This window comes from Catharus ustulatus, chromosome 1 (genome assembly GCF_009819885.2).
Source record: "Catharus ustulatus isolate bCatUst1 chromosome 1, bCatUst1.pri.v2, whole genome shotgun sequence".
Taxonomy (NCBI): domain Eukaryota; kingdom Metazoa; phylum Chordata; class Aves; order Passeriformes; family Turdidae; genus Catharus; species Catharus ustulatus.
The window spans coordinates 64717849-64730396 of record NC_046221.1 but is presented as its reverse complement, the minus strand read 5'-3'; the positions used below and the strand labels follow the sequence as shown (position 1 = coordinate 64730396).

At 39.3% G+C, this 12548-nt stretch overlaps 1 protein-coding gene across 3 annotated transcripts in view; it reads left to right on the top strand.

Moving 5' to 3' along the window:
* The window catches only part of CDKAL1 (CDK5 regulatory subunit associated protein 1 like 1), a 393288-nt gene that overhangs the window by 74980 nt on the left and 305760 nt on the right, over positions 1 to 12548 (top strand). The window lies entirely within an intron of this gene.

Below are 12548 nucleotides of genomic sequence, written 5' to 3'. Positions count from 1 at the left end.
AAGAGGCTTTTTGAGGGATTGGAGACATTCTAGCAAAACTGTGCTTGGTTTCCTGTATGGGCATGTGCATAAAAAACATGTTGAAATCTCTTTGAAATGTCTTGCCTCTTTTAATGGATGGGGACAATGATTTCTCATGATCAAGGTCCTTCCTTGATTTAACTCACACTTCAGATTAGCACCTTAACCTCTAGTTTGTCCTCACTGGACTGGAGGGTTTTCTGTTCACTGTTCAAAAAATAGGCTCCTAAATAAAGACTTTAAAAGTCTAGTTAGGGTTGTAGTGTGCAAAAGAATAAAATCCACCACTGTGTATGTGAATTTAAGGAATGTGAATGGAATCAGAATATTAACAGTTTGCAAGTCAGCATGCCTTCAGGGGGAAAATGCCCCCACGGAGTGTGCCAAAGTAAAGCTGGTGACAGTTCCTGAGGAACTTGTGATTCAAACAGTGGTGAGATAGCGGACAACTGCTGGAAACAGCAGCAGGCTGAGACACTGTAGTGTGTTTTTTATTACTTCAAACAGTAGGCTGTGTATATTTTCTTGTCCTTGGAACAATATTTATGACTTATCTAAGCAGACTGTTCCCAATAATGGACTACTGAACTGAACTTTGTGTTGCAATTAATTTGGGGATGTGCAGTTGGAATTCTTGCTGCTTCTGCCATGTGACATTCACCTCCCATCTGTTGGGGAACTTACAGTTTCTTTCTCGTATTGAGAGGAAACCAAATTACTTGCTCCAGCACTAAAAAGTGCAGGAGGTACAAAGAGATTTTAGATTTGCCTCAAATAAGCAATAGCATTACTGGGAGACGACATAGTATTAATTGATGTCCATTGAAATGATGTGGCACAGGATGAGGACAGAGCTCTGCTTGATTTGGTTTTTCTGTGTGCAGAAAGTATGGTCATAAGAGGTGAAAAAGAATGAATGTTTTATTGGTTTTGTTTGTTTTCCTTTCTGCCCTTGCTCTTTTGAGCTTTTAACTAGTAGACCAGAATGTATGAAATACAGTAGAATGATGGAAGAGTGATTCAGTAATACAAATTGTTAGCTGTTTTTTGGATGGGTTATATGAGCTTTACAGAATCAGTGTTTCACATATTAGGTGTCCTCCTATCTTAACAGGTGTTTTGTTTTACCATTTCAGACAGATGAATTGAGCAGAAAAGGTTAATGCTTTGAGTGCTGGAAGCAGGTGGCTGGTAGCTTTGGCTATTTATCTAATTAGCTGCATGTTGGCTGTTGTCCTAGCAGGCCTGACTTTTCCTAGGGAGGGAGCATAGGAAAACGTGCAGAAACTTGCTGTAGCAAGACTAATGCAAAAATCAACATGATCTAAACTTGTCCTTACTGACAAGTATGATTTTATTTGTTTTGGTTCAAAAGATTATCTACTAATACTTTATGGGTGTTTGTCCTAAAACAGAGAATGCTTGCTTGTTCAGGTGAGCTTGAGTGCCAAAAGCATTTTCTCTCATACTTCTGAAAACATTTTTCTTGTGGTTGTTAGATGCTAACCCACAAAGAGCAAAAATAATGTTGGAGATTTTTCTCTTTTGTCTGTATTCAACAAAGCTCTTGGTTTTTACACTGAGTTCCACTGTAATTTCTGTGTCTGTTTAATGTGCCTCTGCAAAGATTGATGCTATGCTGAGGTTTTATTGTGGCACTTTTAGTCAAGCAAGTTGGGATACTACCAGTGCAGTACAGCATTTCACGTTTGGCACTGTACACCTCAGCTACTGACTTGACCCTTGGTGCACCACTCTTGGGAGGGACATGAGCATTGACAACTGTTCCTTTTGAATTTAGCTTTTTTTCCAGATTTCTTTTTTTTACTTGCAAATTTTTTTTGTTTTGGCTTTCAATGAAAAAAAAAGGCAGAAACACAGGACAGCACCAAGACACAGTTGACCACAGAATTGTTTCATTCCAAATATGTGTTTGAATTTGAAACTTTCTGAACAGATAATGTCTGGTAACTACTTTTAACAGTCAACGTTTTTTCATGTATTGGTTTTGCAGCTCCACGTACAATGGAAACTGATGCTTGTAAGTGCCTCCAGCTACCAACATAACACAAATACTCACAAAGAAATTTTATATGTGTTTACTCCAAGTAGTAAAAAACCTATTGTTTTGCTTGGGTTTATTATATTTTATTAGCATAACCTCAAGGGAAACTCAGTAGTGAATAGGCAGAGGCTTTTTTTTAACAAAAGTACAATGTTAAATAAAATTGTCTAAAATATAGCAAAACTCATTGTAGAAGCAATCTGTGATTATCTCAATCCATTTTAGCATGGATTTTTTTTTTCCTAAATACTCGTATGACTCCAGTTTTTATTTTGTCTCTTCCTTTTTTAATGTAGTCTATTTCCATAATAGCTGTCTAGTTTGTATGCTTTTCCTTATACCAGTTATTAAATAGGAACATTTACTTTGTGGAGCTGTCAAATTGATACCTGCAACTCCAAAAATGAAGATGAGTGAAAAATGTTATTTAGAGATGGAAAAAATGTAAAAATGGTTGTATCCTAAATACAATGAAGACTTTTCTTTCACATCCTTTCAGAGAAGAATACAATGGTTAATTAGAATCCTGAATTCAGATTGTAAAGCTTCTTATACAAGGAAAGCTGCAGGAAATGGAATTTTTATTTCAGATTGCTCTTAGATACTGCCTGTTTAATATATAATATCTGACCTTGAAATACTTCTTTCAACTATTTATTCTTTTCATATTGTTTTTCTTGCTATTAGAAAGCGCTCTCTTGTTCAGCCAGTATTGGACACATTTGCTAGCTTAGTTACAGTAATTTCACGATTATAAGCCGCACTGAGTATAAGCCGCACTTCTGGGTTTCAGCAACTTTTTGTTTTTTTGTCCATATATAAGCCGCATCTGATTATAAGCCGCATGTTACAATACCGAGTGTGATAAAAGCTATCTGTTCTATCACCATCTGTTGAGGGTGGGGACAGTGATCCTTATCTCAATGGCAGATATTCTGCTAATGGGCCATCCATTGAAACCAGGCAGGGCATTGTTCTTTATCTTTTCACAACCCATCCTTCCTCCAGCGAGTCATTTTCTGCTAATGGCCCATTGAGTCCCACTGTGTGACTGATAAAATTACTGCATCCCATTGAAAGTTGCTCCAACCAGGGGGAAGAGCCCAACATTTCTTACCAAGATAAAAACAGAGGTTTTGGGACACTAAGGTAGCCCCTTTCTCCACTGGACTCCAGAGGAAAACCGGATTTCTCCACATCACCACTGGACCTCCAGAGGGAAACTGCACCTTCTACAGGAGCACTGCTCCAACTGAATCACATCTGTCACTGCAGGAGGATGCAGCCACCATTTAATGGGACTGCTACCAACACCCTGCCTGACGGGGTGTCAGGTTGTACTCTGACTTTGTCAGGGTTTGGAGTTTGTTCCTTTGTAGTACTGTATTTCTATTTTGATTTCCCTAGAAAAGAACTGTTATTCCTAATTCCCATATTTTTGCCTGAAAGCCCCTTGATTTCCAAATGATAATAATTTGGAGGGAGGGGGTTTACATTCTACATTTCAAAGAGAAGTTCCTGCCTTTCTCAGCAGACACCTGTCCTCCAAACTAAAACAGGAACTTTTTGTTCTTTGTCCATATATAAGCCGCACCTGATTATAAGCCGCACTTTGGGTTCGGACCAAAATTTTAGTCAAAATGGTGCGGCTTATAATCGTGAAATTACTGTAAATGAACTGTGCTGGACTGAACCAGAAAAGACATTCAACCTGTTCAAAGGGAAAGATCAAAAATGGCAGGATTTTTGGAATGGATGAACCTTTATACAAGAAGTGGAAGCTATGGTTCATTTGTTTTTATACATATGAAATTTATGTGGCTTCTTTTGGTCCTTAAGCTTGCAATTGTGATTTTAACCTGTGAATTTGACTATTTATGTATACATGAATGTAACACATATATACTCAAGCATTATAGAAAACAGGTCAAATGTGTTTTGCTCAGGCTTTGTTTTGGCCTTCCCTGTGTGGCTCAGAGTTGCTTCTAATTAGCCCTGAACTAAAATAAATTCAATGTATGGTAAACCTGGAGCTTCAGAACATGGTAACTTCGTAGGATTCACTATCACAGAATCACAGAATAGTCTGGGTTGGAAGGGACCTTTAAAGGTCACCTTGTCTGACCCCCTGCAATGAACAGAGTATCTTAAACTAGATCAGAGTCCTGTCCAGCATGGCCTTGAATGTTTCCAGGGATGGATCATCCACCACCTCTTTACACAAGGTCTTTAGAACCATTACCCTGTGTCCTATTACAACAGGTCCTATTACAGAGTCTACCCCATCTTTCCTATAAGCCCTCATTATGTACTGAAAATCCTCCTTGAAGCCGCCTTCTCTCCAGGCTGAACCCCAACTCTCTCAGCCTTTCCTCACAGGAGAGGTGCTCCAGACCTCTGATCATCTTTGTTGCTTCCTCTGAACTCGCTCCAGCAGGTCCTGTCCTTCCTGTACTGGAACCCCAGAGCTGGATGCTGTGCTTCAAGTGGGGTCTCAGCAGAGCAGAGGAGCGGACTCCCCTCCCTCACCCTGCCGGCCATGCTGCTTTGGGTGCAGCCCAGAATGCAATCAGCTGCCTGAGCTGTGAGTGCACATTGATGGCTGAAGTTCAGTATTTCATCCCATAGCACCCCCAAGTCCCTCTTGGCTTCCTCTCATGAGGAAAGATATTACTTGCTTCGTATTTAAAATACATTGGTTTTCAGTGTTAATGGCATAATGCAGTGTCAAAATATCTCTTGAGCAACATGTTTTTTTAAGTCAACAGTTCACAGTTTTTACATCAAGCAGTGCATGCTCTTGGTTTTGTGGTTTCCATTTGTATTTCACAAAAGACACCAATTAAGCATGCTTGTTGCAAAATTTTTAAGTTAAGCTGTTGTGAAATGCTATTTAACATATTACAATTATTGTAGGAAGGACATTTAATGAGAACAACCCAGGTATTGCGCACTCTGTTGTTGTGATTCTTTACTGGTGCTGTGGTTGAGATGCAGTGAGCTGATCTTGAATTTCTTGTGACTATTGCTCAGAAACCACATGCTAAGATGACATTGTCATATTCTAAGAAAATGGTCAGGGAGTATGTTTGGATTGAGGAGAATGGGCTGTAGCTGACTTGTTCTAATGACCTAAATGATGTTGCTTACATAACGAGGTTTCCAGCTGGGAATCACTGCTTGGTGCAATATTTCCATGTGAAGAGAATACAGAGTTGCCCCATTTCTTTCTCTTTCCCCTGCTCCCTGCTGGAGCTGTTGTGGTGACACAGCTGCTACCAGCTTCACCCCTTGCCAAAGATATGGCTTTGCTTTGTGGCCTCATGGGCAGATGGCAGGTAGCAGGATGGAGAGAGGGAGCAGCTTTATTTTGTCTTCTCAAAATATGCTTTAAGTAACTTTGTGGTGATGCTACATGTTCCTTTCCCACCTTTGTTTTTCCTGACAGAGATGTGCACCTGTTTGCGGCCTTGGTGCTCTTCTGTTAGCCTTTGCCTACTGTCCTGAGGATTTGAGGTTTGAAATAGAGTTGGAAAATCATTGTATCACTGTTTGAGATTTTTTTTTTTTTTACTTACCCAGTTCTAATTTGTTGTGCTTTTCTTCTTGGTTTCTGATTTTGGTATGTTTGTAAGAGGAAGAGGCAAACCTTTTCCATAAGAATATTTTTTTCTTACTTTGACTTGAATGACAATGAGAAGCTGGAAGTATGTTTTAACAAGGTTACTTTATTCTCAGCATTGAGATCTGAAGTTGTGTAATTAGAGGTTTGTTACTGACCCACAGTAAATTTGGACTGTGTTGTTGTTTTTCCTTTGGTTTGCTTTGCTTTTTTATAAGGACACTTATCTAGCAGTGATGTGGACAATACTGAACCATTAGCCCAACTGTCATTTATTCAACTGCACAGGGATTTAGTTTGCATTTCTGAGAAAAAATATATATTGCTATAAAAAAGGTGAGCATGGCTGGTAGCTATTACAGACTGATTTGTTAGAGTTGTAGCATGTCTCTTGGTGTATGCTTTTAAGAGACAGGCAAGACTCTGAACTGGAACCTGAAATCCAAGTTGAGTCTATTTGCAGAACCTCTTATTAGATAAGTGATTTCACTTTACCTTTGAGTAATGCACTGGATGCCACACAGGAATTAATAGTACAGTGCTGTAATAATAATAGTGCAACAAAACCTGATGAACAATCGGAGGAAAATGATTATATTTTGGAAAAACTCTTACTGTTTCCTAGCTGCATACTCACAAGTAGGGCTGTTTTCCAGGATATCCCTGCAGGTGAGGGGGGGAAAAAGGAATATTATTAGCTGGGGTTGGTGAACTTGAGCTACACCAGCAGTAACAATTATTTTGCTTTTATCTGTATATCTCAGTTAACTGTCCAAGAACTCTGAGACAGATATGGAAATAAAGCATCCATCTTCAGTTAGAACAGCTCTCCATGCCCACAGATGAACAGCTCTGCTTCTGGACCGCTCCTTATTGAGCTGTTCTACAAGGCCATTGCTCTCTGTCATCCTGTATAACCCATCCTTAAAGCTTGAAAGGAGAGCTGAGAACATTGGTAGTTCAAAGGCAGCTGTGCCTTATCCAATACCTTAACCTTGTTTCTGGTACTTTGTCTCCTAGGAATCCCAAGACTTTAAAGATGAGCCCAGGCATTAGGAAAGCTTAGATTAAATCTGGATTGTAAGGAGTTTGTATCAGAGATGGAGAACAAGAAAATACTTAAAAATAGCATAGGACCATTGCTTTTTCTAGTGTGTTTAAACAAACTGAACTTTAATTTAACAACTGCTTTAATTAAATTCCATAAACTGTTTAAATATTTCTTTTAAATTAATTTAAGCCAAAAATGTTTGTTTATAGTTATATTGAATTATTTTGTTCAGGGATATTATGGTCCTTGCAGGTTGAGAAGTTAAATAAGTACAACTGGAACATACAAGTATGGATCAGTGATTCCTAAGGTCTCTTGTCTGTTTTTCTTATCAGAGTTGGTTGGGTTCTGAGCACTCCTCCATAGCCAAGCAATGACTGACATAAGTCCCTCTTCACTGTTGTAGGTTATCCAACTTCCTTGTTGCTGTTGTGTGTGCAAAAATAATAGTTCCTCATGTAATTTAAGTAGACTTTATTTGTTGCTTTACTCTCTCTGCACATAAGCACGGACTGGTTGTGTTGATCTGTGCATTCATAATGTCCCTAGTTGTCTGTAGGGAAATACAGGGTTTGGCAGTTGTAGGGTGGAGAACCCAAAAAAACCCCAAACCCAAACAAACCAGGACCAACAAACCACCTCCTTCCTAGTATGAATCATGAGTAGCTTGGGTTGGAAGGGACCTTCAGCTGGTTCCAATGCCCAAGTTCTTCTGTACTTGTAGTATTGCAGTTAGAATAAACACTGCTACATAAAACACTGCAGATTTGTAGATTTAAAAAAAAAAAAAAAGTCTGTGTGTATATATATCTCTGTAAGGGTTCCTGGTTATGTGCTAGCTTTATATCACCTAAGGGTGTTTTTAAATGTCTCTCTGAGGGGAAAATTTTACTTTTTTTATCAAAAGTGGTATCATTGGGAAGGATTAAAGCATTACATTCTTAAGCAGAGTGGTTTGTCTGGCTTCCACTTCCTTATGGATGTAGAGCAAGCTTTATTCTGTGTAAGTTATGTGACTAACTGACTCTAAGGAGTTACTGCTGAGGAAACCAAGGACCTTCCCTCTGTACCTTCCAGGCTTACCTGGTGGCCTTGCAAAAGGAACTGTTGGGGTGATAAGAGCCACAGCAGTAGGAAACATGAGTAGCTTTATCAGCAGTTACAATTAGCACTTTGTTATGGCAGTCCAGAGAAGTCATGTGTGAAACATAAATTGCAGGTCAAATTCATATACTCAAAATATTTTCCCATAAACAGATACATGACTTTTGTTAGGGGTTACTGCCTTGGGAGTCATTATGAAATTTGCATCCTTGTTTGACTCTCAATTGAAAATATATTCAGAATATGGAGGGGAAGGAATACTGATATGGTGTATACAAAGTCCACTAGGAAGTACTATACCTATGCCCTAATATTGAAGTTGTTACTCTGTGTTGATCTAATGTTTGATGTTAATACTTGAAAACTGCTCATGAAACTTCCTGGCAGTGAGCTGTTCCATCCTGTTTGCTCATTTATGCAAAGGAATCCCGGATATCTTACAGATGTTCCTTAGAAAAGACGGGAAGCAGGGCATTGAAAAATCCCCATTCAGTCACTTCTAGAGAGGCCTGGTATGTTTGATACAATCTTATTTTCTGACATGAAGTGATCTCAGGGTAAATTGCTGATGTACTTAACAACTCCATTTCTGGTCTCAAGGTAAAATTTCCTCAAAAGTTGCAGCCTTAACAAACCTTCTGCTCCTTAACTCCTAAGTTCCCATGACTGTTAGTAATTCAGAAATATGGATAAAATAAGCCTTAAACTGTCCTGTCAAATTAAAAGCAGAATTTTTTTGTTGGTTTGTGGAAGGTGAAATAGGCACCCTGGTTCATCAGCGTTTATCTCATGCCAAGGTGATGAATGTCAGGTGATTTCAGGTATATATTTATGTGAGAATTGTCAGGTCTCCATTGTCTGTGATGTTCTTTGCTGACACTGAATTATTTTATGTAAATGGCAACCATGAAATATGTGTTTTAACAGAAATATTAAGGAGATTGTGATAGTTTCTTCTATGGTACAAATTATTTAGGAAAGTTTTAGATTTTCTTACAAATCTGATGTCGTTTGCTGTCTTGCTAGTAATTGCACAATTTTCTTGGTAAATTTTTAATGTATGGTGGGCTTAGAGAAGGATGGCTTTTGCATTACATGGAATATGGTAAATCTGTAAACTCTAGGCATTCTTTGAGGATAAGTTTCTTCAAATATGATGGAAATTAGAATAAGAACTGGTTTCTACTTTTGACATGTTGGTGAGAGATATTTGTGTGTGTATGTGTGTGACCACAAATGCTTCTTGTTGGGAGCATGTGATTTTCCTTGTAACTCTTCCCATAAAATGCATTGAGGCAGGTTTTTACTAGATCATTAATATGTAAATTATCTAATATCTAATTATCTAACAGTTCTAAAAAATCAAGAGTGGACAAACGTTTTAATAAAAGTGTTTCTTTTCTCTTTGTATTTCATGTCTTCTTTTACACCATAGGGCAGCTATGCTAACAAAAAACTCAACATGTAAAAATACAGAAAAACAAGGGAGTAAATTTTAAATAGGAATGTGAATGGCTGCTTTGTTAGACACAGATTGACTTAGGGGTAGAGAAAAAAAACAAACCAAAGTAATTGTGTTTTACTCTTGAAGTGTTTTACTGTGGCACCACCCTTTTGCCTGGAGCCTGTTGAGCTGAAAACTACCCTTCCCCTGGCTCAACAAAAACATTTCTGATGGTTTAAGACCTGTTACTGCACCTACATCAGACTTAGCAGAGGAAAAATCTGTAGCCAATTTTCTTCCATTCTTTCAAGCAGTTCTTTATGCTTATAAAACACAGTAAAGGGAATGAAAGTCTGTAGAGTGAAGGACTGAGGTCACTCTGTAGATGTCATAATTAGAAATCTCTTTTATAATTTCAGACCTAAAGCTTTGGTCAGTAGCTATCTCTGCAGCCTTCAGTCTGTGTTGGTGACAATCCCTTTTTCTCATAGCTGCAGATGTACAGCTATAAGGGGTATTACTGAATTTCCAGAATCAAGCATTCAGAAATGAAGATCAGTATGAAGAAGAACTATGCAGCCATGTTTTTGTACCTTGTGACAATTCTTATGGTGATTACTTGGTGGTGTTTGCTAAAGGCTACTTCCATTTTCAGTGCTGTGATGCAACTTGCTGTAATGGCACATTCTCAGGTGCTGTTTACTGGTATCTGATTCTTTTGAAAACTTGAAAACTCTTTCAGAGGGCATGATTTTTAATGTTCTTGTGTTTTTTCCTTACTTTCCATCCCTGTAATATGCAAATGCTTTACACAAATGGTTTAATTTATTTTCATGCTATTCTCTGTGGTCAGAGCTTCATGGTATTCCTTCTTTCTTAGTATTTGGAAACTTAGCAAGTGGGAATAGGGTCAAATGTATCCCCAAGCTTAATCATCTGATGTGTGACTCCCATGGGTTTCATGCTTCTGAAACTTAAGCTGTAGCTGTGACCTTCCATGCCTGGTGCCTCTTGGTGAAATCTGCTTGTGCAAGTCAGACAGGCTCTACCTAGGGTAGTGTGTTCTAAAAGGAATATAGGTGTAATTTGCAAGTATGAATGAATTCTGGAGCAGGAACACCCTTCAAAACCGTGCTGTGGGTGGCTTTTTGGTTTTGTTGTTATTGTTTTTGGGGGTAGGGGTTTTTTTGAGGATAATCAGGGCTCTTCACTGATGACACCATGTTTTCTCCTCCTGGAGACCACTAAATCATGTTTGCCATGACTGTTGAAAAAAGCGTAGAAAGTACAGTTGACCTTATTACACAAACAGTGCAAACTGATCTTATCCAGCATAGGGCAAGATGGAAGTCCTGGGGAAATTTATGTGTAAATAATTGCGTTACACGTGTACCAGGAGGAATTATTAATGTGTGGGAGCAGCCTCACTTTGGGCATTTTTGCATGTTGAGTCTTTGACTTTGCAGCCTGAATAGTAGTGTGTTTTGTCCACACTTTTGTGTGCATTGCTTTCTAAGGCAGAAAAAAACCCAACAGCAATTTGTTACATAATGCTGCGCTCCATGCATCACTGGAATGTCTTTTCCAGGCTGCCAGGCTGGTTGCTGTTCCCCCCAGTACCACTCGCTGATGCACCTCTAACCTGCATTTGTGCTGTGCAGTTCAGCCACTGTGTGAATGGTTCTGAATCCCTGAAAGCAGAGGGAGCAGAGGCTCACTGCTTGCTGATTGGGTGGTTGGGATGCAACCTGCTGAATGCTGGAGTTGTGATGGGAGGGAAAGCTGTCCTACCTGGCTGGATTCAGTGCAGTCAGCCTCTACTGGGTCTTCAGTCTTATTCTTGAAAGAGAACTCTGATTTTACTGTTCTGAGAGTTAGGATTTCATGCTGGAGTTTCCAGAACTAATTAGATATTCTAGCAATTACAGTCTACTAGAGGGGAGGGGTTTTGAGCTAAAAATAAGGTATTAGACAATTGGTAGAACACTGTAAGCAATCTGAAAAGTACAGCAGCTGAGTAGTGCTTGATTTGAGTTTGGTAATCCTAAAATCATTTTTAATGACCACTAATAGAATAATTACACTTTTACAAGGAAGAAGGCCAAGAGATGCAGAGATGTCAGAGCCTCTCTGGCCTCTCCTGCTTCTCATCCACTCCCTGGTGACCTGTGAACCCAAAGGTTTGACAGGTGGTGGAGGGACACAGTGGGGGTTGTATGTGTTTTAGCAGATGGAGGTGTAGTTAACAGGTACACTTTGTTTACCAAATGTTAATGGGTTCTTGAGGAAATAACACTGTGCCTTCTGGGGCAGTTTCATAACTGAGTGGAATAGTTAAAGCTCTACAAATGGCATTTTAAAATGGTGTTTCATTATAACTAATGAATAGGCTGGCCAACTGATACTGCTCAGGAACAGCTATAGCCACAGTGGCTTGATGTGTGTAGCACTGTTTTTTTCTGGTCCTTGAAGATTATAAAATGGTTGAAGGAAGTGCAGTGGATTCTGGGTGTTTTAAAACAGTCACATTATTTTTAAGGATGAAATTGAGAAACACCCCCAGTCATTCATCACTGCCACTTTGCAAATGGAGGTGATGGTAATGGCATAGCTTTAATCAGAAAAGTTAACTACTACTTGATACACTTACCTCAGTAGTTGTAAGGACAACATTTAATATGTTTTGGGCTTTTTCTGCTTCAGTTGCATGTCGATGGGGAAGGCTCACTGAGCTTGAACAATGAAAGAAAAATCTGTCTCACCTTTCTCGAGTTAAAGTTTAAACAGTGGGGGTTAACTATCTACAGACCAGGAGAAACAAAGGCCTTTTTTTAGCTTTGCACCTGTCAAATGCTGGAAATAATTGCTGTTCTAAAGTATAAAACCCTAAACACAAGCTGTACAGCAGCTGCCAAGCCAAGAGTGTGGGTATATGCAGTACATGGGCTAAGCGGGTTGAGGAAGCAGAGCTTTTGGTGTGCAGAGTTGAGATGTGTTTTGTTGTGTGGAAACCATGGGATACAGGTGTGGTGTTTGCAAGGGAGAGAAGAGCCCAAGTAGTCAGGAAGAGAGTTTGCACTCAGGTGAGAGGCAGGGAAAACCTGGCAGTAACTTGAGTTGAATATTGCTCAAAGTGTTTTCCAGCTGTCTTGTAGCAGGCAGGAAGCCTCTCCCCTTGTGGACCTTCCCTGGGTTTTCTTCAGGTCAGAGGTGCAGCCACTCTCCACACTCGTGAGCCACA